We start from the raw sequence: 24,645 nt of genomic DNA on the forward strand, positions 1-24,645 counted from the left end.
CCCCCATATAAGGCCCCATACGGAATACTGGCCCCCATATAAGGCTCCATGCGGAATACTGACCCCCATATAAGGCTCCATGCGGAATACTGGCCCCCATATAAGGCTCCATGCGGAATACTGGTCCCCATATAAGGCTCCATATGGAATACTGGCCCCCATATAAGGCTCCACACGGAATACTGGCCCCCATATAAGGCTCCATACGGAATACTGGCCCCCATATAAGGCTCCATACGGAATACTGGCCCCCATATAAGGCTCCATACGGAATACTGGCCCCCATATAAGGCTCCATACGGAATACTGGCCCCCATATAAGGCCCCATACGGAATACTGGCCCCCATATAAGGCTCCATACGGAATACTGGCCTCCATATAAGGCTCCATACGGAATACTGGCCCCCATATAAGGCTCCATACAGAATACTGGCCCCCATATAAGGCCCCATATGGAATACTGGCCCCCATATAAGGCTCCATACGGAATACTGGCCTCCATATAAGGCTCCATACGGAATACTGGCCCCCATATAAGGCTCCATACAGAATACTGGCCCCCATATAACGCTCCATACAGGATACTGGTCCCCTTATAAAGCTCCATACAGGATACTGGCCCCCATATAAAGCTCCATACAGGATACTGGTCCCCTAATAAAACTCCATACAGGATACTGGCCCCCATATAACGCTCCATACAGGATACCGGTCCCCTTATAATGCTCCATACAGGATACCGGTCCCCTTATAACGCTCCATACAGGATACCGGTCCCCTTATAACGCTCCATACAGGACACTGGCCCCCATATAATGCTGCATGCAGGCTGTTACCCCCCACATAATGCCCCATACAGGCTGCCCCCCCCCCCTTATAATGCTCCATGCAGGCTGTTCCCCCCCACATAATGCACTATGCAGGCTGCCCCCCCCCTTTATACTGCCTCATGCAGGATGCCCCCCCCTCTCTTTATAATGCCCCATGCAGGATGTCCCCCCTTCTCTTTATACTGCCCCATGCAGGATGCCCCCCCCCCCTCTCTTTATAATGCCCCATGCAGGATGCCCCCCCCCTTCTCTTTATACTGCCCCATGCCTCCATACATTAAAAAAAAAAATCAAATACTCACCTCCCTTCTCCTCACCTGCTACCTGCTGCCCGCTGCACGGGTCCGAACTCCAGCGTTGTCGGCGTCTTCCCGCTCAGCGCTCCCTGTGACGGCTCAGGGGAGGGTGCGGTGTAAAGACGTCACCGCGCCCTCTAACCTGAGACGTCACAGGGAGCACAGAGCAGGAAGACAGCTGATCTGCGGAGGCACAGGGAGAGGTAAATATCCAGCTGCCGGGGCCCTGAGCAAGCGGCGGAGAAGGGCGGTCGCTGACACCGCTCTCCTCCGCCCATAGCCCAGCGGGGTGCGAGACCGCCAGTGGGCCCCTCTGCCTGCTCAGGGCCCCGGCATTTGCCCGGGTGCGCCGGGTGCTGACGCCGGCCCTGGTTCTATGGTACCCGGGTCCGGAGGAGAGTCTACTGGTATCTCAAACACAGGGATCCAGCCTCTGCCTTCCAGGCTAGTGGAGTCCCACACAGGGACCAGGCCTCTTGCCTTCCAAGGCTACTGGTATCTCAAACACAGGGATCCAGCCTCTGCCTTCCAGGCTTCAACAGGCCTCTCTCTCTCTCCCTCTGTTTCAAAACCACCAGGATTTATTTATCCTTCTGTGCACACAGGGCCTGTGATGATGTTACAGTCATGTGATCAGTCACCTGAGGGGGAGGTAAATGGTCAGCCAGAACACACCCCCTGGATATTTTAGCAATGCAGCAAGCCACTGCATTACATATCCCCCCCCCTCTGTTCAAACTTGTGGGGTTGAACACATAGTATACACAATCACATTATAACCCACAGTTCACACAGAGACCATGTACTTGACAATTGCGCTGCTCAGCCCCTGGAACATTAGTCATCAACATTATCCCATTCCTTAGGGACCTACCATCTGTCATTGTCACTAACTTCGTCAAGTCACATTTCCGAGTCGTAACCTTGTCAGACCTCCCCCGCTCCCAGCGGTCAGTCGCAACCTGGTCAGACCCCCCCCGCTCCCAGCGATCAATACAGCAGTGTGACTTGCTTGCCCTTGTATCTACGATCAGGTCTGACTTCGTGCTGTCCCGTACTCTATTGGGTCGTTTGTATGGACCTCTCAGACCTGAGTTACTGGAGGTCTCACTACCTCTAAACCCACGCCCACTATCCTCAGGACATCTTGAAAGGTCTCTAACTTCTACTGTAGCCGTCCTATTATTTGAAGGGCCCTTTCTCTGTCTGGTCTCATAATTTATAGATGGCTGCCACCTTCTGCTGCTCAGACGATGCTGTCTTTCCATTCGCAGTCTGGTGAGATTCAACTGTTCTACCTCTCGCAGGTAGGTCACTCAGTACTCCATCAGCATGCGTATATATGCAAGATTTTCTTCCGTTCCTAAAGCAGAGAATGACACCATAGTGTCTTCATCTGGTATCCAGTCCTGATGATCACGTGGACGGCTTACTTTCATCACACCAGACTTCTTTACCATCATTTGCATGGCTTGGCCATTTCTCCCAATGAGCTTTCTTACCAGAGCATGAGGCACCCAGATTACTTCTTCCCGCAGACTTTGAGCTTTTCTCATAAGCTCCAGTTGTCTAATGGCTTGTTCCGTCTTCAACCGGACAAACCGCTTTGTGCGAATACATCGCCAGTGCATGTCACTTAGGATAGCCACCCTCTTCACTGTGACTTCGGTTGTGAACAGGACCACCAGCTGTTTAGCTTCTGAGGTCGAGTACACCTTACAGGCTCCCACGGCCTTCTTGAACTCTTCATGTGTAGCACCCTGAGGATTCGGCTGCTACAGGGGTATTACACCTCAAGCCAGAGGTGTGGTATTCCACTCCCGGGTAAGGATGGAGTGTGGAACTGAGCTCAGTAGGCTGCATGCACTACATACATCCCATTTCCGGGGGACAGACCAATGGTACTCCCACTAGAGAAATGTGCAGGTACGACAGCGTCTGTCCCTGGCTGGAGTGGGAGGGGGGTGGAACATCCCAGTAGTGTAGGGGCAGATAGGGGGAGCAGTCTGGGTAATGCTAGGAGCTCATTGGGTGCTGGTCACCTGAGCTCACACATAGAGGGAGTATATAAGGTGGGAACCATCTTAGAACAGGGTCTTTTGTAGAGGTTTGGTCAGACAAGCAGAGCAGCTCATCCAGCTCCAAGGCCAAGAGAGTGAGAGAGAGGAGAAAAGAAGGACCCAGAGGGGGAGAAGAGGGAACTCCAAGAACCCAAAATTTGACCAGAGGGTGAAGAGTTGGCACAAGGGTACCGGATCCCAAGCTGGTGGAGGGCACTAATCCTTAGCCAGAGACCGGAGGTCGTGGGCAGGATCTGCCACGACCACCCACTAAATCCACCCGGAAGGCAAACCAAGAATAGGGTCAGGGAACCCAGAGACAAGGGTTTTACCAACAAGAGGCCCGAGGGAGCCGGACTTAGGTGGATCCCTGGTGGGGAAGGCCAGAGAGAAGGACAAGTCAGAAAGGGAGCTCAGGAACACGCTCCAGAATCACCTGGGGGTTGGCCGAGTCCAGGACCTGGTGGACGCAGCACGGCTCGGGCGGTCACTCAAGGCCGGAGTGACCAACACAAAAGCAGTAAGTAAAAACCCTGAACTGCACAGCCCGACTCTGAGTTTCATTACCATCTTCACTGCACCTCCACAACCACCATCCTCTGCAACTGACCCCCTGAGGCTATACCCCTCCCGTTGGGGGTTATACTACCTGAGCTGCACACACACCACCAGCCTCAGCGGACCCTGCTGCAGCGGTGGCCGTAGTGACCGCAAATCAACGGGTGGCGTAGTCGACACTAAAGAACATCCAGTAACATCTGTAGGACTGCCACACACTGAGCTTGACACCCTGGGCACGGACCGGGTCACCGCCACTCGGAGACTACAACCCCCATCTGATCCGGCTCCGGGTATCCCCCAAACAACACTGGCCCAGGGGGCGCGTCAACTTTGGCGTAGTCGGCAGGATTACGTGCCCGCAACAACCGGGTACTGCGTGCCTGAAGAAAAGTTCACCGTTACCTTAAAAAGAAGTCTCCCGCCGGTTCCGGAGGGTCCCCGCCAACGGACCCCATCACAGGTCGTTTCCCGCCGGTTGTCCGCCATTTGCAGTTTTTTTCCCGCCATCCGTGGAGTTTCCCGCCACTGGGAGACGATTCCCGCCATTTCCAAAGATTTCCCGCCTTGGAAGAGCGGACGCCATTATGGGCGTGCCAGAGGGTGGCAAGAGGTCACCTCCCATCGTGGGCCAGGTCGAAGAATGGCGCCAAAAGCGGAAACCGCGCCCACCAACAGAGACTGTGATGCTGGAAGTGTCCATCAGCGAAAGAGAACTGCCCCTGGAACTGACAATCACAAAGTTGCCCCGGGACCACCTTCAATGTGGGCGGAGACAGAAGAAGAGAACGAAGATGGGTGTCGCCTGGAGCAGTCTGGAGAGAGCGCACCCGGAGACAAGAAGTCTGGAGAAGAGTCCAGAGAGAGCCTACCCGGAGATGGAGGGAGAGTCAGGCAGCACCGACCCAGTGGTCAGGAGCCTGCTACAAGCCACAACCCCACTAGGCCTAGTGGAGGTCCTGGCACAGCTCCCCCGAGACCGGGAGTGTGCACAGACTGCGCTGGAGGGCCTCGCACGGAGGATGGCCCGGGTGCAGCGAGAGACGTTGGCGGAGTGGAGCCGAGAGATGGCCCAGCGGACCGAAACTCGTCAGCGGAGCACGCCACCCGAGACGAGGAGACAGACCGCCTCTGAGGATGGTGCAGGAGGACTCAAGGCCGGAGACGGCGCCGAGAAGGGAGCTGAACGAATGGAGGCAGGTAAAGGGGACGTCTCTACCCCGAGCCGGGAAACCGCGTGCCTGCCCCAGCTCCCCGTCACAGAGCCCGAAATTCCCCCTGCCGTGCCCGTCGCTGCATCGTCACCGCCGCAGACTAGGCCTCAACCGGAAACCGCGGCCGCGACCCCTGTGACGTCACGCGCTTCGACCCTGAGCACGGCAAAGCAGGAAATACCATCGGCCTGGTCGCAAGGCCTAGTACACCCGGGCGCCGCCATTCCAACAGCGCCCCCTACCTCCGCGGAGCCACCAGCCTGGTCGCAGGGCCGAGTAACCACGGGCGCCGCCGTTCTTACGGTGCCCTTTTCCTTTAGCGTGCCCCAAGCCTGGTCGCAAGGCCTGGTCAACCCGGGCGCCGCTACCACCACAGCGCCCATAACACCCAAAGTACCGCACCTGGGTGAGGACCTGTTCGCCCAGCATACGTGCCCGGATGGGCAGCCCTTCATATGGCCCCAGGAGTACTACCAACTGGAACTCAAAAGGGCGAGGCCCCTGTGTGAGCCCCTGATTCCGGCTCCGAAGCCCGTCAGGAGGACCCAGCCCCCGCTAGAGGAGGCACAATTTGAGTGGGACCCCACCGGAGGAGACCTCATGGGGTTCACTCAGAAGACTCGGGCGGCCGCAGCGGAGCGTGCAGAGTGCTGCCGCCAGCAGCTCGAGGTCTTCGAGAAGGAGCGGAGAGAGAGGCGGGTCCGGGAACAGCAAGCACAGATAAGGAGCGCGGAGCAGAAGAGCCGGACCTGGAGAGATCCCCGTTCAGCTCATGGTCCCCGTACCACCGGGACTGTGATTAAATTCAACCTGCAGCATGGGTGGGGCTTCATAAGAGACCATCATACCCCCGGCGACGTCTTTGTAACCCGCAGAGACGTAGAAAGCCATCTGCCGGAGGGACACAGAGGTCGTGACCTGTATGTAGGGGACGAGGTCACCTTCACCCGGCACAAGTGTGCCAAAGGACCCTACGCCCTCCATGTACATCGCCTGACGGAGGAGGAGCTGCGGTGTGAGGAGGAGCAGGTGGACCCGGACGGGTCTGAATCTAAAGAAGGAGCAGGAGGACGCCGTCGTTAAAGTACGGTAAAGAGACTGTAAATAGTTACCCATCGGGGTACAGTGAACTGTTGCTGCTTTAAATATGTCTCCTTTGGGACAAAAGTGAACTGTTAACCCGTGTGTCCCTATTCCCATTACCTGGCCGAGTACTGAGAGCGGCCATATTTCCCCTGTATATAGTTGCGCTTTCTAAGGCGCCCTCTACAGGTTTTATAGGAAAACCGTGTTTCTAAAGGAGACTGTCGCACTTTTCCCGGTCACAAGTTGCACCGTGGCCGGAGGAGCAAGAGTGTTTACAAGGATGTTTTATATGAAAAGTTTTATTGCTGATAATATATGTGATGTTTTATATGTTTATGTTTATGAAAAAAAAAAAAATTGTATGTTTTGGATGTTTTTTATATCTTACAGCCCGAGGACGTGCTGTGATTTACCAGGGGGGAATGTAGCACCCTGAGGATTCGGCTGCTACAGGGGTATTACACCTCAAGCCAGAGGTGTGGTATTCCACTCCCGGGTAAGGATGGAGTGTGGAACTGAGCTCAGTAGGCTGCATGCACTACATACATCCCATTTCCGGGGGACAGACCAATGGTACTCCCACTAGAGAAATGTGCAGGTACGACAGCGTCTGTCCCTGGCTGGAGTGGGAGGGGGGTGGAACATCCCAGTAGTGTAGGGGCAGATAGGGGGAGCAGTCTGGGTAATGCTAGGAGCTCATTGGGTGCTGGTCACCTGAGCTCACACATAGAGGGAGTATATAAGGTGGGAACCATCTTAGAACAGGGTCTTTTGTAGAGGTTTGGTCAGACAAGCAGAGCAGCTCATCCAGCTCCAAGGCCAAGAGAGTGAGAGAGAGGAGAAAAGAAGGACCCAGAGGGGGAGAAGAGGGAACTCCAAGAACCCAAAATTAGACCAGAGGGTGAAGAGTTGGCACAAGGGTACCGGATCCCAAGCTGGTGGAGGGCACTAATCCTTAGCCAGAGACCGGAGGTCGTGGGCAGGATCTGCCACGACCACCCACTAAATCCACCCGGAAGGCAAACCAAGAATAGGGTCAGGGAACCCAGAGACAAGGGTTTTACCAACAAGAGGCCCGAGGGAGCCGGACTTAGGTGGATCCCTGGTGGGGAAGGCCAGAGAGAAGGACAAGTCAGAAAGGGAGCTCAGGAACACGCTCCAGAATCACCTGGGGGTTGGCCGAGTCCAGGACCTGGTGGACGCAGCACGGCTCGGGCGGTCACTCAAGGCCGGAGTGACCAACACAAAAGCAGTAAGTAAAAACCCTGAACTGCACAGCCCGACTCTGAGTTTCATTACCATCTTCACTGCACCTCCACAACCACCATCCTCTGCAACTGACCCTCTGAGGCTATACCCCTCCCGTTGGGGGTTATACTACCTGAGCTGCACACACACCACCAGCCTCAGCGGACCCTGCTGCAGCGGCGGCCGTAGTGACCGCAAATCAACGGGTGGCGTAGTCGACACTAAAGAACATCCAGTAACATCTGTAGGACTGCCACACACTGAGCTTGACACCCTGGGCACAGACCGGGTCACCGCCACTCGGAGACTACAACCCCCATCTGATCCGGCTCCGGGTATCCCCCAAACAACACTGGCCCAGGGGGCGCGTCACATGCACTGACTCTCTGGTGCATTCTTCTCTCAAATCTTCGGGTACGTCTATGAGGCACTTGTACCGAGACGTTTCTGTCTCACGAGTGGTCTCCAAATGATCATCTGGCTCAGGTTTCAAGGACAACTGACTTTCAGCTTCTTCACCCTGTAAAGTGGTCTCAATCATTCGGCGTATGTGCTCTGCATCCACCTTATCATCCTCTAGTTTTTCCTTAACCTTGAGGAGATCCTCATAGTCTATCTTAATTTGTTGCAGATCATTAATGAGTTCACCATACTCCTTCTTGGATTCACACAGCTCCCGGTTGAACTGTTCACGCAGTCGTTCTAGGTTTTGATCACGTCTAGAAACTTCATCCTGCAGCGCCTCTTTTAAGGCAGACAGCTCCCTATCCCTCTGGTGTAGACCCTCATACAGCTTTTGCTTCACCTGCATCAGCTCTAATTGTACCAGGGAGAAACGATCTTTCATCTCCCACAGCTCATCTTCAAACTCCGCTTTGTCAAGCTCCAACTGAAAAACCTCTTCTTTATTTTTCTGGAACTTTTCCTTCCATTTGTTGATTTCCTCGCTGCTTTCCTCCAGTTCTCGCTGCAAGTTCCTCACAACCTGGTTTATTTTCTGCCGCTCAGACTCCAGGCTCAGCTGGTCTGAGGACACATTCTCCAGGTTTTTCCTTAGTTGCTGCACGTCACTCTGATACTGCTACCTGACAGGCTCCAGCTCTTGGTCAGGAGTGGCCACCTCCTCCTTCAGGGCTGTTGGTTCCTGATCCTTCTGTCTCAGTAGATCATCCAGCTTATAACGAATCTGCAGAACTGCATCCAACTCTTCCACCTGATCTTCAGTGTTGTCTGATACTGTACCGGAGGTTGCTACTGGCAACGTCACCTTCTCTTCACTCCTGATCTCCCCTGCTTCTAAAGGAGGATCCACACTCAGAATAAAGGCACACAGCATTGCATTTTCTTTATTTGTCCTTTCAGCAACTTTTTTGTGGTCCTTGCGCCTTCGACGACGAGAGGGGGACTTTCTCACCTCGTCTAGCTCCTCCTGACTGAACTCTCTTTCTACTTTCGTAGTGTCACCGTCAGCTATGGGGTCTGTGTCACTCCCCATGGTGTTGTGGACCAACAAGTCACCTCCCACTTTGACGTCACCCCCTTCTACTGGAGCTACCCCGTTATCAAGGGTCAAAATTGTAATTTTTAGGCGGTACCAACCCACAACCAGTAACCAATTTTGGTTTTCTATACTCCACGCTCTTTTGAAACTGCACCCCCTTTTGAGACTCCGCCCCCTTTTGGACAACCACACCTGTAGGGGGTACTTTTTGAAAAAAAAATGCAATAGTCTTAGGACCCCATTCACAACATATCTTACTGCCTCCCTGGGCACTCTGTGATAGTACCGGCGCCACAGGAGAACTCAAGGAATGGTGTGCTGCCACGTTTCAGTAAAGGGCCAACAGCTCCTGCCCTTCCTGTACCAAGACCTGTTGTCGTTTCTTAAATGCCTGCTGCGAGTCCTGTTGTTGTTTCTCAAATACCTGCTGTTGTTTCTCAAATGCCTGCTGCTGCGATTTTAACAGGCACTTTAATCGTTCAACAGCTTCAGTCTCATTTGCTTCTCCCTTCACAGCCATCTTTATCAGCTCCTGCATTTCTTCAGGAAACTCTATTTTGCTGCAAACCACTTCTCCATTCCGTCTGGGGATATTGCTCCATTCATAGCCATTGCGGTACACTGTTCACACTAGACACTTCAAACCGCTCTCCCCGGAAAATTTTCGTGGCCCCACCAAGCCACAGCAAACCAGGTTTGAGTGCGACGACAATTTTCGTAACCCCACCGAGTTCCAGCCAGATGCTTTAATCTTCATGACCCCGCCGAGCCACAGCAAGATGCTTGCATCCACAATCGTCGTCCTGGGCAGTTACCCCTAGCAACCAGGCTGCAGTTGCCCGCATTCTCCACCACATGTAAGGTAGCGCTATTCATCACGCTGAGGCACTCGCTTCACCGGGTCAATTAAAGCACACATGCAACGTTTTCCGGTAATAAGTAGTCCAGCAGTTTATTACACTTCATAAACTGTTTATAACGTAGTCCATCTCAGTGGCTCACAGGAATGTTACACATGTATCCTAGAGCCTTTTCAGTGGCAGCTATGCCCGCTAGGCTTGAAATACAGACTTCAGCAAGGTACAGCAACAATATTCACTTAAAGCGCCGGTTTACCTTTTCCGGGTCTCAGCTGCTTCTATCAGCTCGGTTCTGCCACTGCTGTGGCTTTAAGGCTCCCAGACGTAGTCTCCAGGCCACGTGCCTTCCGAAGCTACTGGTATCTCAAACACAGGGATCCAGCCTCTGCCTTCCAGGCTTCACCAGGCCTCTCTCTCTCTCCCTCTGTTTCAAAACCACCAGGATTTATATATTCTTCTGTGCACACAGGGCCTGTGATGATGTCACAGTCATGTGATCAGTCACCTGAGGGGGAGGTAAATGGTCAGCCAGAACACACCCCCTGGACATTTTAGCAATGCAGCAAGCTGCTGCATTACAAAATATAAGGCACTTGGCGATATTACAGCACTGGGATAAAGCACAAAGTGATGTCATATAATGTCTATAATGATGTCACAATGAAGGGATAGTCTATATAGTGACATTAATGCAAATAAATAATCAGGAATAATGAACATGGCAACATCACAAGAAAATGCTCATAATTATGTCACCGTAAAGAATGATCTGCATAATGACATCACAGAATATAAATAATCAGAGATGATGCGTATAGTGATGTCACACTGTAGAAAATTATGTACAAAAAGATGATAAAGGGATAATGCACAAGATAATAAGGCATTACAGGAATAATGTCCTTACCTTGTTCTCCAAGCACCTGCCCTATTTAATCTACGTCATTCTAATACACTGATGCCTAAAATTGTACACCGTATTCCATGTGTGGTCTGACAAGTGATTTGTGTCTTATATTCTAGGTTTTTCAAAGTAGCCACCTTTTGCTTTGATGACTGCTTTGCACACTCTTGGCATTCTCTTGATGAGCTTCAAGAGGTAGTCACCGGAAATGGTCTTCCAACAATCTTGAAGGAGTTCCCAGAGATGCTTAGCACTTGTTGGCCCTTTTGCCTTCACTCTGCGGTCCAGTTTACCCCAAACCATCTCGATTAGGTTCAGGTCTGGTGACTGTGGAGGCCAGGTCATCTGGCGTAGCACCCCATCACTCTCCTACTTGGTCAAATAGCCCTTACACAGCCTGGAGGTGTGTTTGGGGTCATTGTCCTGTTGAAAAATAAATGATGATCCAACTAAACGCAAACCAGATGGAATAACATGCCACTGCAAGATGCTGTGGTAGCCATGCTGGTTCAGTATGCCTTCAATTTTGAATAAATCCCTAACAGTGTCACCAGCAAAGCACCCCCACACCATCACACCTCCTCCTCCATGCTTCACGGTGGAAACCAGACATGTAGAGTCCATCCGTTCACCTTTTCTGCATCGCACAAAGACACGGTGGTTGGAACCAAAGATCTCAAATTTGGACTCATCAGACCAAAGCACAGATTTCCATTGGTCTAATGTCCATTCCTTGTGTTCTTTAGCCCAAACAAGTCTCTTCTGCTTGGTGCCTGTCCTTAGCAGTGGTTTCCTAGCAGCTATTTTACCACGAAGGCCTGCTGCACAAAGTCTCCTCTTAACAGTTGTTGTAGAGATGTGTCTGCTGCTAGAACTCTGTGTGGCATTGACCTGGTCTCTAATCTGAGCTGCTGTTAACCTGCGATTTCTGAGGCTGGTGACTCGGATAAACTTATCCTCAGAAGCAGAGGTGACTCTTGGTCTTCCTTTCCTGGGGCGGTCCTCATGTGTGCCAGTTTCTTTGTAGCGCTTGATGGTTTTTGCAACTGCACTTGGGGACACTTTCACAGTTTGCCCAATTTTTCGCACTGACTGACCTTCATTTCTTAAAGTAATGATGGCCACTCGTTTTTCTTTACTTAGCTGCTTTTTTCTTGCCATAATACAAATTCTAACAGTCTATTCAGTAGGACTATCAGCTGTGTATCCACGTGACTTCTGCACAACACAACTGATGGTCCCAACCCCATTTATAAGGCAAGAAATCCCACTTATTAAACCTGACAGGGCACACCTGTGAAGTGAAAACCATTTCCGGTGACTACCTCTTGAAGCTCATCAAGAGAATGCCAAGAGTGTGCAAAGCAGTTATCAAAGCAAAAGGTGGCTACTTTGAAGAACCTAGAATATAAGACATAGTTTCAGTTGTTTCACACTTTCTTGTTAAGCATATAATTCCACATGTGTTAATTCATAGTTTTGATGCCTTCAGTGTGAATGTACAATTTTCATAGTCATGAAAATACAGAAAAATCTTTAAATGAGAAGGTGTGTCCAAACTTTTGGTCTGTACTGTATATATAAAAGTTCAAATCACTTCCCCTTTGACCCATTCAAAATAAACAATTAAAAAAAATACACATATTTGGTATCGCCGCATTCAGAAACACGTGATCTATCAAACTATAAAAATAATTAATCCGATCGGTAAACGGCGTAACAAGAAAAAAATTCAAAATGCCAGAATTACGTTTTTTTTGCTTGCCGCAACATTACAATAAAATGTAATAACGGGCGATCAAAACATCGTATCTAAATGGTATGAATAAAATGGTATGAATAAAACAACAGCTCAGTGCGAAAAAAATAAGCTTTCACCCGGCCCCAGATCCCGAAAAATGGAGATGCTACAGGTCTCTGAAAATGGCGCCATTTTTTTTTCTGACAAGCTTTGGATTTTTTTTTTCACCACTTAAATATTAAAGAACCTACACATGTTTGGTATCTATGAACTCGTAATGACCTGAAGAATCATAATGGCAGGTCAGTTTTTGCATTTAGTGAACATGGTAAAAAAATAAAATAAAAAAAAACAATTGTGGCATTGCACTTTTTTGGCAATTTCACAGCACTTGGATTTTTTTTCCCGTTTTCCAGTACACAATATGATAAAATCAATGGTGTCGTTCAAAAGTACAACTCGTCCCACAAAAAACAAGCCCTCACGTGGCCATATTGACAGAAAAATAAAAAAAGTTATGGCTCTGGGAAGAAGAGGAGAAAAAACAAAAACGCAGAAGCGAAAAAAAACACAGTAGTAAAGGGGTTAAAGCCACATGTGCCCCCCTTCTGATAATCATGACTAATTTATAACCCACCTCTATTACCCAAAACTAAGCTAATTGTTAACCATTTTTCCATACTTCCCCCTTGTCCCATCATTCTCATTTACTGTACCAACCTTTTATGTTACAAAAAAAGTCTAGATACACAACAGGCAACTGCATTTACATCAGTGGTCACTGTAAGTTCTTTTATATAGTGTCTGGATATTCTGTCTATCATACCTATGCCAGTTCAGGTGCCCCTAAACATTAGATGCTGTGTACTGGTAGAAAGGCTTGGGGAAGACAAGATGCACAACCACATTAAAATTAGTTAGTAGCCCAAGACAAAAAGTTCAGCCGCTTATGAAACTATAGTATACTATTACTTAAGTCTTTAATGTGTTTTCACTGACTTAAAGGGGTATTCCTAATGCCAAGATCCTATCCCAATATGTAGTAGGTGAAATAATAATGATATTAGCAAATGCTTCCGATTAGAAATATAGTATAGCTCTTGTGATTCACTATGTTGCTTACCCCATGTGCAGGGCATTGCAGTAGCTTACTGTAGATATCCATGGTTACAACTAGAGATGAGCGTTGTTCTACTCGAACTGTTCGCCAATCTCAAATTCGAGCTGTTTTGGGCGGTGTTCGAGCCGTTCGGCGAACACGAACAATTTGAGAAAAATTCGGCTGTTCGAGGTTATGTTCGATAACTGTTCATGCACCAAAATCATAACTGGATTTTTTCTCAGTAATGATGAAAATTAATGTTTGAGTGTACAGCGGGGCGGGGGGAGGGGCAGGGGATGGATCTCTGCCGGAATAATGAAGATCTCCATTTTTTTTTCTCTTTCCCGCATTTACAGTGGGGAGGTGCAATCTGTCAGCCTATCAGCAGCGCACACACGGAGCGAAGTGCTTTTTTTCACACAAGCAAGGGCATGTGTCATTGGCAGTGTATGTCACATGTCCTTGCCCTATAAGACCAAGCCATTTTCCCCGTCGCCACCATTTTCTCACTGCTGCAGCTGCGTGTTAGACGGCACCGCTGTTGCTGTGTGCGCTATACCTTGTTAATTTCAAGCCAATTTTCGCACAAATATACAGATAGCTTGGGAGTAGGGAATAGTTGTGATTGCAGTCCTTTTAAGGACTAGGTTACAGCATTTCCTACGACTTTTAACAGGGAGGTCTGTGCTCTTAAATAGATAGGTTGTGGGAGTAAAGACTAATTGTAATTGGAGTCCTTTTCAGGACTAGGTTACATGAGTTCCTATCAGTTTTTGCCAGGCAGGTCTGTGCCAGTGCTGTGCAAGTTTTTTTCACAGCATTTGGCTGAATCTAGCAAAGCTAATCCTTTTTGGCCTATTGCAGAGTGTGTTAGTCAGTGGAGTAGCCTATCTGTGTTGCAAGATATAACACCTGTGTATAGAATACCAATTTTTTTGCTGCACCTAGTGAAGTAAAATCTTTTGGGCATAGCATCATTCTATTAGTCCATCTATACTGACCTCCATCAGGTTGCAAACTGAATATAATTTTTTTCTGCATCTAGCTCTGAAAAAATATTTGGGCTTCTAGCAGTGTGTGGGACTTGGTCTATTAGTCCATCTATACTGACCTCCATCAGGTTGCAAATTAAAAATATTTTTTTTCTTCATTTAGCTCTGAAAAAATATTTGGGCTTCTAGCAGTGTGTGGGACTTGTTCTATTAGTCCTTCTATACTGACCTCCAGCAGGTTGCAAATTGAATATAATTTTTTTCTGCATCTAGCTCTGAAAAAATAGTTGGGCTTCTAGCGGTGTGTGGGACTTGGTCTATTAGTCCATCTATACTGACCTCCATCAGGTTGCAAATTAAAAATAATTTTTTTCTGCATCTAGCTCTGAAAAAAGATTTGGGCTTCTAGCAGTGTGTGGGACTTGGTCTATTAGTCCATCTATACTGACCTCCATCAGGTTGCAAATTAAAAATAATTTTTTTCTGCATCTAGCTCTGAAAAAATATTTGGGCTTCTAGCGGTGTGTGGGACTTGGTCTATTAGTCCATCTATACTGACCTCCATCAGGTTGCAAATTAAAAATAATTTTTTTCTTCATTTAGCTCTGAAAAAATATTTGGGCTTCTAGCAGTGTGTGGGACTTGTTCTATTAGTCCTTCTATACTGACCTCCAGCAGGTTGCAAATTGAATATAATTTTTTTCTGCATCTAGCTCTGAAAAAATAGTTGGGCTTCTAGCGGTGTGTGGGACTTGGTCTATTAGTCCATCTATACTGACCTCCATCAGGTTGCAAATTAAAAATAATTTTTTTCTGCATCTAGCTCTGAAAAAATATTTGGGCTTCTAGCAGTGTGTGGGACTTGTTCTATTAGTCCTTCTATACTGACCTCCAGCAGGTTGCAAATTGAATATAATTTTTTTCTGCATCTAGCTCTGAAAAAATAGTTGGGCTTCTAGCGGTGTGTGGGACTTGGTCTATTAGTCAATCTATACTGACCTCCATCAGGTTGCAAATTAAAAATAATTTTTTTCTGCATCTAGCTCTGAAAAAATATTTGGGCTTCTAGCAGTGTGTGGGACTTGGTCTATTAGTCCATCTATACTGACCTCCATCAGGTTGCAAATTAAAAATAATTTTTTTCTGCATCTAGCTCTGAAAAAATATTTGGGCTTCTAGCAGTGTGTGGGACTTGGTCTATTAGTCCATCTATACTGACCTCCATCAGGTTGCAAATTAAAAATATTTTTTTTCTGCATCTAGCTCTGAAAAAATATTTGGGCTTCTAGCAGTGTGTGGGACTTGGTCTATTAGTCCATCTATACTGACCTCCATCAGGTTGCAAATTAAAAATAATTTTTTTCTTCATTTAGCTCTGAAAAAATATTTGGGCTTCTAGCAGTGTGTGGGACTTGTTCTATTAGTCCTTCTATACTGACCTCCACCAGGTTGCAAATTGAATATAATTTTTTTCTGCATCTAGCTCTGAAAAAATAGTTGGGCTTCTAGCGGTGTGTGGGACTTGGTCTATTAGTCCATCTATACTGACCTCCATCAGGTTGCAAATTAAAAATAATTTTTTTCTGCATCTAGCTCTGAAAAAATATTTGGGCTTCTAGCAGTGTGTGGGACTTGTTCTATTAGTCCTTCTATACTGACCTCCAGCAGGTTGCAAATTGAATATAATTTTTTTCTGCATCTAGCTCTGAAAAAATAGTTGGGCTTCTAGCGGTGTGTGGGACTTGGTCTATTAGTCCATCTATACTGACCTCCATCAGGTTGCAAATTAAAAATAATTTTTTTCTGCATCTAGCTCTGAAAAAATATTTGGGCTTCTAGCAGTGTGTGGAACTTGGTCTATTAGTCCATCTATACTGACCTCCATCAGGTTGCAAATTAAAAATAATTTTTTTCTGCATCTAGCTCTGAAAAAATATTTGGGCTTCTAGCGGTGTGTGGGACTTGGTCTATTAGTCCATCTATACTGACCTCCATCAGGTTGCAAATTAAAAATAATTTTTTTCTTCATTTAGCTCTGAAAAAATATTTGGGCTTCTAGCAGTGTGTGGGACTTGTTCTATTAGTCCTTCTATACTGACCTCCAGCAGGTTGCAAATTGAATATAATTTTTTTCTGCATCTAGCTCTGAAAAAATAGTTGGGCTTCTAGCGGTGTGTGGGACTTGGTCTATTAGTCCATCTATACTGACCTCCATCAGGTTGCAAATTAAAAATATTTTTTTTCTGCATCTAGCTCTGAAAAAATATTTGGGCTTCTAGCAGTGTGTGGGACTTGGTCTATTAGTCCATCTATACTGACCTCCATCAGGTTGCAAATTAAAAATAATTTTTTTCTGCATCTAGCTCTGAAAAAATATTTGGGCTTCTAGCGGTGTGTGGGACTTGGTCTATTAGTCCATCTATACTGACCTCCATCAGGTTGCAAATTAAAAATAATTTTTTTCTGCATCTAGCTCTGAAAAAATATTTGGGCTTCTAGCAGTGTGTGAGACTTGGTCTATTAGTCCATCTATACTGACCTCCATCAGGTTGCAAATTAAAAATAATTTTTTTCTGCATCTAGCTCTGAAAAAATATTTGGGCTTCTAGCGGTGTGTGGGACTTGGTCTATTAGTCCATCTATACTGACCTCCATCAGGTTGCAAATTAAAAATAATTTTTTTCTGCATCTAGCTCTGAAAAAATATTTGGGCTTCAAGCAGTGTGTGGGACTTGGTCTATTAGTCCATCTATACTGACCTCCATCAGGTTGCAAATTCAAAATAATTTTTTTCTGCATCTAACCCAGCCAATAGTTTTGGCCTAATACCACAGTTTGGCCACTCAGCTCTGCTCGGTTACCATCCATTGTTTTTTTGTGCAAACAACTCCAGAGTTGTGAATTAGTTAACCACCAAAATGAGTGGAAAAAGGCCTGCTGCTGGTGGAAAGGGGAATAGGCGTGTTGGGAAGGGGAAAAAAGGTTGTGTCCGTGGGGTAGGTGTTAAAGCAACAGTAACATCTGCAGAAGAAAGACCATCTTCCAGCCAAACTAAAATGTCTACTTCTTTTAGCGGACAATGTGATAAGATCCCTTTCTTACGGCCACGCCAATCGCTACAAATTCCAGATGAGGCACAAAAACAGCAGGTGCTTCAACGGATATCAAGTGCTCCTTTAAGTGGGCTCTCCTCCACATCAACTTCAACATCACAAATACTCCAGTCCTCAAAGGTGTCACCCAAATCGCACTTGCTTCCTCACAGCTCCCAAATCTCCAGCTGCCCGTCTGAGTATGAGGTAGAGCTGCCCGTCTGAGTATGAGGTAGAACAGATGGTTGAGTCTGCAGAGCTGTTTACTCATACTATAGCCTGGGAATCAGAGGTCGACTCCAGCGCTTCTGTGAATCCAGACGAGGAAATGATCTGCACTGATGCCCAGAATCTTTATGAGTCGGATCCAGGACCAGACGCAGAAGGTTCTGACCATAATGTAGACCCTCATTCCCAAACTGTAACTCCTGTTGGTGGAGACAATGAGGAAGACGATGATAAGACTCAAATACCTGATTGGAGCGACAACTTTAGTTTTTTGTCAGGGCAGGAACAGGTTGGCTCTGAGGACGACGGGTGTGATAACGCACAGGGTGATGATGATGAGGTCGGAGATCCCACTTACTGTCAACCCACAGTCAGCCAAGAGATGAGGTCAGCAGAGGAGGTGGAGGAAGATGCTAGTGACGACGAGGTCAGGTTGCGCCTTCCTGGACAGAGACGTAGTACTGGAAGCACGTCAACAACTGCATCCTCAAACACAACTCTGCCTCTCACCACAAGTCGTGGTGGCTCTTCAGGTCGCATGGGTGCTAAGCCTTGCATAGCCTGGGCATTTTTTCAGATCGATAAAGATGACCCAACTCGTGTTATCTGTAACATTTGTCAGCAAAAGCTAAGTAGAGGCCAAAAAATACATAGTTTGAGTACTTCATGCATGAACCGGCACATGGACATGAAGCATAAGTTGCAGTGGGAAGCTCAGTGTGCTACCATGCGGCCTAGCCGGCCGGGCCAATCACCGTCTGCCATATCTTGTGCATCCGCGGCCTCTTCATCCTCTGTGACTGGGGGGACAGCAGTCACACCTGTTTTGGGGCGCAGACCTGCCACCTCTTTACCCGCAACAGCCAGCGTGATTGGCAGGTCATCATTTTCTTTGGAGGTGGTAACACCAGCTGGTGTTGAGCGCTGTCCGACATCGATAGCACCACCTTTGGATCAAGGCAACCTAACATGTCCGCCTGCATCTTCCTCACAGACCGGCAGTTTGCCGGGGACACCCTTATCAACCCCGTCTAAGCACAATAGCCAGCCCTCGGTCCCTCAGATGTGGACAAGTAAAAGACCATTTCCTCCTAGCCATGAGAAAGCTAAGAGGTTGAATTTCACCATCTGCAAGCTCTTGGCTACAGAAATGCTGCCTTTCCGCCTGGTGGACACAGAGGATTTTCGAGACCTTATGTCCGTCGCAGTGCCCCAGTACCAGATGCCCAGTCGGCACTACTTCTCAAAGAAAGGTGTGCCTGCGCTCCACCAGCATGTCGCACACAACATCACCGCTTCTTTGAGAAACTCTGTGTGTGACAGGGTGCATTTCACCACAGACACTTGGACGAGTAGGCATGGACAGGGGCGTTACATGTCGCTGACTGGGCACTGGGTAACTATGGTGACAGCAGGACAAGGGGCTGCTGTCCAAGTCTTGCCGTCCCCACGAGTTGTGCGTCAATCCTCTTTATGTCAAAGTTCCTCCACTGCTTCTGCCTCCTCAACCTCCTCTCGGTCTTCCACCTGCACCCAAAGCCTGTCTGGTCATGCCACAAGCTTTCTAACTGCGCAGAAGGGATCCTGCACACCTCCTTACTATGCTGGCAGTAGGGCTCAACGTCATCAGGCGGTTTTTACATTGAAATGTCTGGGAAATGTGAGTCACACAGCTGAGGAGTTGTGGTCAGCTCTGGAGAACCAATTTCATGAATGGTTGTCTCCACTGGACCTGAAACCAGGGAAGGCCGTGTGCGACAATGCTGCAAACCTGGGTGCGGCCCTTCGCCGGGGCAATGTCACACACGTGCCTTGTATGGCTCACGTGTTGAACCTGGTTGTCCAGCAATTTTTAGCCCACTATCCCAGACTAGATGGCCTTCTGCAGAGGGCACGGTCGCTGTGTGCTCACTTCCGCCGTTCGCATCCCGCAGCTCAGCGACTTACATCTCTACAGAAGTCGTTGGGCCTGCCACTTCACCGGCTAAAATGCGATGTGCCTACCCGGTGGAATTCAACTCTGCACATGTTGCAGCGACTGTGGCAGCACCGACAAGCCCTGGTGCAATACGTTCTGACGTATAGCCTGGGCCAACGAGATTCAGAGGTGGGGCAAATCACGCTGGAGGAGTGGTCTCAGATCAGGGACCTATGCACCCTTCTGCACAGTTTTGAAATGGCGACGAAGATGTTTAGTGCTGACGATGCCATTATCAGCATGACTATTCCGGTGATTTACATGCTGGAGCACATGTTAAACAGAATTCGGAGTCAGGTGGTGGCACAAGAGGAGGTGGAGGAAGTAGAGGAGGAGGAGTTGTATGCGGAAGGGCTAACATCTGCAAGGTCCAGACGGTCGGCAGCACCAAGGCGGCAGGCATGTGAGGGTGGGGGAGATGGTTTTACCAGGGCGCATGGTAGCAGCCAAACTAGTGAGGAAGGTGCAGGAGCCCAGGAAGAAGTGGAGGACGAACTGATGGAAGACTCATCAGATGAGGGAGACCTTGATCACATTTCTGTTGTGCGAGGTTGGGGGGAGAGGACAGAGGAAGGAAGCATGATTGTTACCTCGCCACCAACACAACAGGGACTTGGTGCTCCTGGATGCGCAACACACATGAGTGCCTTCTTGCTGCACTACCTGCAACATGACCCTCGAATTGTGAGAATTAGAAATAATCCTGACTACTGGGTTGCCACACTGTTAGATCCCCGGTACAAAAGTAAATTTGCAGAAATTATTCCTGCCATAGAAAGGGATGCACGCATGCAGGAGTATCAGCAGAGACTGTTGCAGAATCTTACATGTGCTTTTCCACAAAATACCAGTGGTGCACGTAGTGAATCTCACAGTTCCAACTTGCCAACCGTGGGACCGTCAAGTGTTCAGCACTCAAACCGTAACAGAACCACAGTATCTGCTGGTAACATCAATTTTGCGGAATCATTTCACCACTTTTTTAGCCCATCCTTTGCAAGGCCACAGGAGACAAGAAGTCTGACACATAGTCAACGCCTAGAGACGATGGTACAGGAGTATCTCCAAGTAAACATTGAAGCCACGACTGTGTCACTGGACCCTTGCTCTTTTTGGGCTTCCAATCTGGATAAATGGCCGGAGCTAGCCACTTACGCCTTGGAGATCTTGTCATGCCCCGCAGCCAGCGTTCTGTCTGAACGTGTATTCAGCGCTGCTGGTGGTGTGCTGACAGATAAGCGCACGCGGCTCTCCACTGATAATGTAGACAGACTCACGTTCATAAAGATGAACAAATCATGGATCCGAAACGACTTTTCTACCCCTGTGTCATCGTGGGGAGAGTAAAAGCTTGATGATTGGTTAAAATCACCCTACCAACCGTTTTAAGCTTTCAAATTACTAATCATGTTTATCTGTATCTTGACTGGAAAATAATTTGGGCTTTGTAGCAGTGTGCAGCACTGATCCTATTAGGCCATCTATACTAAAGCTTCACCAGATTTAAAATTAAAAATAATTTTTAGCTGCATCTAGCCCGGAAAATAATTTTGGGGCTCCGAGATGCGCAAGGCACATAAGTGCCTTCTTGCTGCACTACCTGCAGCATGACCCTCATATTGTCAGAATTCGAAGTAATCATGACTACTGGGTTGCCACACTCTTAGATCCCCCAAACTTTTCGATCAACCTTTTCATTTTAATAAAGACCAAAAAAATGGTCATTTTTGAAATTATAAGCATTAGCAGGTTGTTAGAAACTGAAATCAAACAGTTTTCAACTCAAAACTTTATTCTAGGTGATGTTACATTTTCACATAGGACCCCTTGTTCGAAAGGAGCTTCTGAACTCTCTCGTCCATTGAATTTGTCAGGTTTTGGATGGTTTCTGCTTCAATTGTTTTGCATGAGGACAGAATACCCTCCCAGAGCTGTTGCTTAGATGTGAACTGCCTCCCGCCATCATAGACACTCCTTTTAATGATGCTCCAAAGGTTCTGAATGGGGTAGAGGTCAGGGGAGCATGGGGGTCACACCATAAGTTTGTCCCCTTTTATGCCCATATCAGCCAGAGATGCAGATGTTTTATGTGCAGCATGAGATGGTGCATTATCATGCAGAAAAATGATCTTGCTGTGAAATACACGGTTCTTCTTCTTGAACCATGGCAGGAAGTGCTGTTTGAGAAAATCCACATACATTATGGAGTTCATCTTTAGCGCCTTCAGGGATCCTAAAGGGGCGACAATCTCTCTCCCCATGATTCCAGCCCAAAACATTACTCCACCTCCTCCTTGTTGGCGCTGTAGCCGTGTTTGCGTGGGGTGTCCATCAACCAGCCATCCTCCACTCCATCCATCTGGACCATCGAGCGCTGCACGGCACTCATCCGTGAACAAAACAGTTTTGAAATCAGTCTTCATGTAATGTTTGGCCCACTGGAGCCGTTTCTGCTTGTGTGAAGTGGATAGAGGAGGTCGACAGGATGGCGCATGCACAGCTGCAAACCTCTGAAGGACCCTGCATCTTGTTGTTCGGGGGACGTTGGAGGCACAAGCAGCTTCAAAAACTTGTCTGCTGCTATGACAAGGCTTTTTTGCCGCTGCTCTTTCAACCTGACGTAATTGCCTGTAGGAAAGAGTCCTCAATTTGCCCTTATCAGCACGCACACGTGTGTACTGTGAATCAGCTACATACTTCTTGATTGCCAAGACACTTCATCCTGATCATCGCACAATGTTGATTGTAGTCATGCCTTGACCTAAACACTCTACAATTTGTTGCTTCTCAGCAGCCGACACATCCTTTTTCTTTCCCATTTTGGCAGAAAATGTAGGCTGCTTAATAATGTGAGAGAGCCTTCTTAAGTAGTCTTGCCTTTCATTGGACACACCTGCCAAACTAATTAGCACAGGTGTCTGCAATTGCTTACAGTGATATAAAGAGCCCTGACACACATCACCATCAATGAGTTTAACTGACAAACAAACAAATTCTTCCCTTATCACTCCTAAACACTTTTTGTATAATAATTTGGAACGCAGTGTACATGTGCTTTTCCACAAAACACCAGTGGTTCACGTAGTGAATCTTACAGTTCTAACTTGCCAACCGTGGTCTGTATGGAGTTGTTCAATAAAGGGCCCAAAATTAAGATAACATAGATGGGAGAGGTCTCTATGAATAGGAATTCCTAAGTATTTGATACCCTGTGAGGGCCAGGCAAAGGGAAAGTTGGACTGGATGGAATCCTATATGGATTTGGGGAGGGAGACATCGAGGGCCTCAGACTTCGCTGCATTGATTTTAAAAGTTTTACCATGTAACAAAGTGATCTATTTCAGCCATAACAGCATGGATGGATATATGTGATTGAGTGATATATACTAGGACATCATCAGCAAATAGAGAGCACTTGTACTCGGTGCCTCCCACCTCAATCCACCTAATATTGGGGTTATGGCGAATTGATGAGAGCAGGTGCTCCGTCACTAGGATGTATAAGAGAGGGGACAGAGGACATCACTGCCTTGTCCCATTGGTGATTGTGAAAGGTGATGAAAATGTTCTGACGCACCCCCTGGGCCTTGGGACACCCGGAGCCGGACCCTTTTTGGTGGATGCTGGTGGTTGTAGTCTTCGTGGCGGCGACCCAGTTCTGTGGCTCAGGGCGGTCAAACCAGTGGCGGAACTATTTATGTGGTTTTCATGTTTAAATGTCCGACTACGCCACCCATGGATTGCGGTCAGAGTGAACCGCCGCTACAGGGCAGACCACTGAGGCTGGTGTTGTGGGTGCAGCAGAGCGTAGCATAACTCCCCACGGGAGGAGTATAGCCTCAGGGCAGTGTATGCGGAGGATGGGGGTGATGGTGCAGGGCAGCAGCAGTAACGACACGGAGTCAGTGATGCAGTTCAGGGCCTTTACTCACAGTTCTTATTATCCAGACCACGTCTGCAGGTAACGGCTGCCCACGTCGTACTGTGCTCACCAGGTGAGGGGCTCAGACAACTCCCAGATAACTTTGGAGCACTTCACAGGACCCCCTTTGTGTGTCCTTTGTCTGGCCTTTCTTACCAACACTTCTGTCCGGCTGCCTCGGGCCTCCTCTTGGTAAACTTGGCGCCAGTTTCCCTGACCCTATGTGGTGCCTTCCTAGCGGGTGTAGCGAGGGGCTGCGCCACATAAAATGTCAGAGCCTCCGGTTTCTAGCTGAGGGTCATTTCCTGCCTCCACTAGTTCGGGGACCGGTCTCCCCCTTTGGCCTGACCCCTCCACGCAGGTGGATTCGGGCGTGCGGTGGCGACTCGCCCGTCCGCACCCCTGGGATCCCTTCATTCCTCGTTCCTGGAGCCTTCTCCGCTCCTCTTCCTTCCTTCTCCCTCTTCCAGGCCTGGGCCTCTGTTACTAGGCCCGCCTCCGGAGCAGAGCTCATGCAGAGCCCCTGCTCCCTGCCACTTCTGCTCAGACTTCTCTGCACTGAAATAAGATGGTGCCCACCTTTTATACTCCCTTCTCAATGCACCCAGGAACTGCTTCCTCCCTGCTCCTGCACTACAGGGTTCCCCTTCCTCAGTGTTCCCTCCCCCCACTCCAGCCAGGGACAGGGACTGTCGTGCCCATCTCAGGGGCATATTGGTCGCCCTGCCCCACGGCAATGTGGTGTAATGCATGCAGGTGTCGGGTCCTGATCCACACTCCATCCTTACCTGAGAGTGAGATATCACACCTCTGGGTGAGGTGCAATACGTCTGTAGCAACCGAGCCCTCAGGGTGCTACAGTTCCATTTATCTTCAGCCTAGGTGACGTATTGCGATACAGGGCCGTGATTTTGGCTATAAAAGGGTCCCCTAGACCCCTACCCCAAGCTTTTTAAGAGAATCATATATGGCGTGCCAGGAGACTCTATGGAATGCTTTCTCAGCATCCAATGAGAGTATCTAATTACAAAT

General features: G+C 48.4%; 1 protein-coding gene across 4 annotated transcripts in view; it reads left to right on the top strand.

Moving 5' to 3' along the window:
• Positions 1–24,645, top strand: part of GRIK4 (glutamate ionotropic receptor kainate type subunit 4) — a 616,708-nt gene that overhangs the window by 406,354 nt on the left and 185,709 nt on the right. The gene's annotated exons all lie outside the window — the stretch shown is intronic.

This window comes from Phyllobates terribilis, unplaced genomic scaffold (genome assembly GCF_046119375.1).
Source record: "Phyllobates terribilis strain yellow unplaced genomic scaffold, ASM4611937v1 Scaffold_12__6_contigs__length_324123572, whole genome shotgun sequence".
Lineage (NCBI taxonomy): Eukaryota > Metazoa > Chordata > Amphibia > Anura > Dendrobatidae > Phyllobates > Phyllobates terribilis.